Source organism: Schistocerca serialis, unplaced genomic scaffold (genome assembly GCF_023864345.2).
Source record: "Schistocerca serialis cubense isolate TAMUIC-IGC-003099 unplaced genomic scaffold, iqSchSeri2.2 HiC_scaffold_386, whole genome shotgun sequence".
In the NCBI taxonomy this organism is placed as follows: domain Eukaryota; kingdom Metazoa; phylum Arthropoda; class Insecta; order Orthoptera; family Acrididae; genus Schistocerca; species Schistocerca serialis.
In genome coordinates, this window is record NW_026047961.1 from 22,501 (window position 1) to 26,876 (window position 4,376).

A 4,376-nucleotide genomic window follows, 5' to 3' on the forward strand; every position below is an offset into this window, starting at 1 on the left:
CTCGGCGTTTGGTTCATCCCACAGCGCCAGTTCTGCTTACCAAAAGTGGCCCACTTGGCACTCCGATCCGAGTCGTTTGCTCGCGGCTTCAGCATATCAAGCAAGCCGGAGATCTCACCCATTTAAAGTTTGAGAATAGGTTGAGGTCGTTTCGGCCCCAAGGCCTCTAATCATTCGCTTTACCGGATGAGACTCGTACGAGCACCAGCTATCCTGAGGGAAACTTCGGAGGGAACCAGCTACTAGATGGTTCGATTAGTCTTTCGCCCCTATACCCAGCTCCGACGATCGATTTGCACGTCAGAATCGCTACGGACCTCCATCAGGGTTTCCCCTGACTTCGTCCTGGCCAGGCATAGTTCACCATCTTTCGGGTCCCAACGTGTACGCTCTAGGTGCGCCTCACCTCGCAATGAGGACGAGACGCCCCGGGAGTGCGGAGGCCGCCGCCCCGTGAAGGGCGGGGAAGCCCCATCCTCCCTCGGCCCGCGCAAGGCGAGACCTTCACTTTCATTACGCCTTTAGGTTTCGTACAGCCCAATGACTCGCGCACATGTTAGACTCCTTGGTCCGTGTTTCAAGACGGGTCGTGAAATTGTCCAAAGCTGAAGCGCCGCTGACGGGAGCGATTATTCCGCCCGAGAGCATCCCGAGCCAACAGCGGCGCGGGTCCGGGGCCGGGCCAGGTAGGTCCGTCATCCGGGAAGAACCGCGCGCGCTTGCCGGGAGCCCGAGCGCCCAAAGGGGCGAATCGACTCCTCCAGATATACCGCCGGGCAGCCAGCCAGGACACCGGGGCTCTGCCCAACAGACGCGAACCGAGGCCCGCGGAAGGACAGGCTGCGCACCCGGGCCGTAGGCCGGCACCCAGCGGGTCGCGACGTCCTACTAGGGGAGAAGTGCGGCCCACCGCACACCGGAACGGCCCCGCCCCGCGGCGAGTGGAAAGGCAACCGGACACGACCCCGCCGCGAATTGCTCCGCGCGGGCGGCCGGCCCCATCTGCCGAGGGCGGAGGCCAGTGGCCGGATGGGCGTGAATCTCACCCGTTCGACCTTTCGGACTTCTCACGTTTACCCCAGAACGGTTTCACGTACTTTTGAACTCTCTCTTCAAAGTTCTTTTCAACTTTCCCTCACGGTACTTGTTCGCTATCGGTCTCGTGGTCATATTTAGTCTCAGATGGAGTTTACCACCCACTTGGAGCTGCACTCTCAAGCAACCCGACTCGAAGGAGAGGTCCCGCCGACGCTCGCACCGGCCGCTACGGGCCTGGCACCCTCTACGGGCCGTGGCCTCATTCAAGTTGGACTTGGGCTCGGCGCGAGGCGTCGGGGTAGTGGACCCTCCCAAACACCACATGCCACGACAGGCGGCAGCCTGCGGGGTTCGGTGCTGGACTCTTCCCTGTTCGCTCGCCGCTACTGGGGGAATCCTTGTTAGTTTCTTTTCCTCCGCTTAGTAATATGCTTAAATTCAGCGGGTAGTCTCGCCTGCTCTGAGGTCGTTGTACGAGGTGTCGCACGCCACACCGCCAGCCGGCTGTGCACGCTACCGAGTAAGTACCGGTATGCGAACCGCCAGGCGACGGGCGCGCATCGCACGTTTAAGGAGACGCGGCCGGCCCCACAGGCGGCCACGACACTCCCAGGTCTGCGAAGCGGGGCAAACGCCGCGCGCTTCAGTATACGTAGCCGACCCTCAGCCAGACGTGGCCCGGGAACGGAATCCATGGACCGCAATGTGCGTTCGAAACGTCGATGTTCATGTGTCCTGCAGTTCACATGTCGACGCGCAATTTGCTGCGTTCTTCATCGACCCACGAGCCGAGTGATCCACCGTCCTGGGTGATCTTTTCATAGTTTCCACCATCTCTTTCGAGACAGTTGCATAGGCGGGACTGAGGCGTGTGGCGGCCCTGTTCCAGCGTTCAGTGTCCAACGGCCTCACGGCCGATGGGCGTCGTACGGCTCCACACCGGAGCGGACAGGCAGTCGGGCGAAAGTCATTCAAAACCGGCGCCAGGCGCCAGGTGCCGCAGGCCAGCCGCTCCAGCGCTTCAGCGCTCGTACCACACAACATTGCCGTTAGTTTTGAGACGAACGCGTGGTTCCGCACGCGGCGCACGGCTACTGCGAGCCGTACAGGTAGCTGCGTGTTGCGCGACACGACACGCACATCGAAAGACATGCAGTCTAGTCGGTAATGATCCTTCCGCAGGTTCACCTACGGAAACCTTGTTACGACTTTTACTTCCTCTAAATGATCAAGTTTGGTCATCTTTCCGGTAGCATCGGCAACGACAGAGTCAATGCCGCGTACCAGTCCGAAGACCTCACTAAATCATTCAATCGGTAGTAGCGACGGGCGGTGTGTACAAAGGGCAGGGACGTAATCAACGCGAGCTTATGACTCGCGCTTACTGGGAATTCCTCGTTCATGGGGAACAATTGCAAGCCCCAATCCCTAGCACGAAGGAGGTTCAGCGGGTTACCCCGACCTTTCGGCCTAGGAAGACACGCTGATTCCTTCAGTGTAGCGCGCGTGCGGCCCAGAACATCTAAGGGCATCACAGACCTGTTATTGCTCAATCTCGTGCGGCTAGAAGCCGCCTGTCCCTCTAAGAAGAAAAGTAATCGCTGACAGCACGAAGGATGTCACGCGACTAGTTAGCAGGCTAGAGTCTCGTTCGTTATCGGAATTAACCAGACAAATCGCTCCACCAACTAAGAACGGCCATGCACCACCACCCACCGAATCAAGAAAGAGCTATCAATCTGTCAATCCTTCCGGTGTCCGGGCCTGGTGAGGTTTCCCGTGTTGAGTCAAATTAAGCCGCAGGCTCCACTCCTGGTGGTGCCCTTCCGTCAATTCCTTTAAGTTTCAGCTTTGCAACCATACTTCCCCCGGAACCCAAAAGCTTTGGTTTCCCGGAGGCTGCCCGCCGAGTCATCGGAGGAACTGCGGCGGATCGCTGGCTGGCATCGTTTATGGTTAGAACTAGGGCGGTATCTGATCGCCTTCGAACCTCTAACTTTCGTTCTTGATTAATGAAAACATACTTGGCAAATGCTTTCGCTTCTGTTCGTCTTGCGACGATCCAAGAATTTCACCTCTAACGTCGCAATACGAATGCCCCCGCCTGTCCCTATTAATCATTACCTCGGGTTCCGAAAACCAACAAAATAGAACCGAGGTCCTATTCCATTATTCCATGCACACAGTATTCAGGCGGGCTTGCCTGCTTTAAGCACTCTAATTTGTTCAAAGTAAACGTGCCGGCCCACCGAGACACTCAATAAAGAGCACCCTGGTAGGATTTCAACGGGGTCCGCCTCGGGACGCACGAGCACGCACGAGGCGGTCGCACGCCTTCGGCTCGCCCCACCGGCAGGACGTCCCACGATACATGCCAGTTAAACACCGACGGGCGGTGAACCAACAGCGTGGGACACAAATCCAACTACGAGCTTTTTAACCGCAACAACTTTAATATACGCTATTGGAGCTGGAATTACCGCGGCTGCTGGCACCAGACTTGCCCTCCAATAGATACTCGTTAAAGGATTTAAAGTGTACTCATTCCGATTACGGGGCCTCGGATGAGTCCCGTATCGTTATTTTTCGTCACTACCTCCCCGTGCCGGGAGTGGGTAATTTGCGCGCCTGCTGCCTTCCTTGGATGTGGTAGCCGTTTCTCAGGCTCCCTCTCCGGAATCGAACCCTGATTCCCCGTTACCCGTTACAACCATGGTAGGCGCAGAACCTACCATCGACAGTTGATAAGGCAGACATTTGAAAGATGCGTCGCCGGTACGAGGACCGTGCGATCAGCCCAAAGTTATTCAGAGTCACCAAGGCAAACGGACCGGACGAGCCGACCGATTGGTTTTGATCTAATAAAAGCGTCCCTTCCATCTCTGGTCGGGACTCTGTTTGCATGTATTAGCTCTAGAATTACCACAGTTATCCAAGTAACGTGGGTACGATCTAAGGAACCATAACTGATTTAATGAGCCATTCGCGGTTTCACCTTAATGCGGCTTGTACTGAGACATGCATGGCTTAATCTTTGAGACAAGCATATGACTACTGGCAGGATCAACCAGGGAGCTGCGTCAACTAGAGCTGAGCAGCCGGCCGCCCGGGAGTGTGTCCCGGGGGCCCGCGCGAACACGCAAGCGTCCGCTCAATTATTCTGCAAACAGGAGGAGGCTGAGCTCCCCTGCACAACACACCTCGAAACCCTCTCAGGTCCCGGCGGCGCGCAGCGCCGTCCTAAGTACTTGGTCGGGTTCGAGAGAGGCGCAATCGCCCGGAGTTAGGCGAGTAGACGCTTTAGGTGCGACCACCCGTGCTCCCAACTGAGCTTGCCG

The 4,376-nt window shown here is 57.3% G+C and overlaps 3 non-coding genes across 3 annotated transcripts in view; all 3 read right to left on the bottom strand.

Annotated features, from left to right (window-relative positions):
* Positions 1–1,507, bottom strand: part of LOC126446389 (large subunit ribosomal RNA) — a 4,223-nt gene extending 2,716 nt beyond the window's left edge. The window contains exon 1 of the ribosomal RNA XR_007583270.1: positions 1–1,507. This exon is cut by the window's left edge and continues 2,716 nt beyond it. This is a non-coding gene — a ribosomal RNA (large subunit ribosomal RNA).
* A 188-nt stretch (positions 1,508–1,695) lies between these two features.
* Positions 1,696–1,850, bottom strand: LOC126446390 (5.8S ribosomal RNA). The gene has a single exon (XR_007583271.1). It is a non-coding gene; the product is annotated as a 5.8S ribosomal RNA (ribosomal RNA).
* A 353-nt stretch (positions 1,851–2,203) lies between these two features.
* Positions 2,204–4,112, bottom strand: LOC126446394 (small subunit ribosomal RNA). The gene has a single exon (XR_007583273.1). It is a non-coding gene; the product is annotated as a small subunit ribosomal RNA (ribosomal RNA).
* Positions 4,113–4,376: the final 264 nt, after the last annotated feature.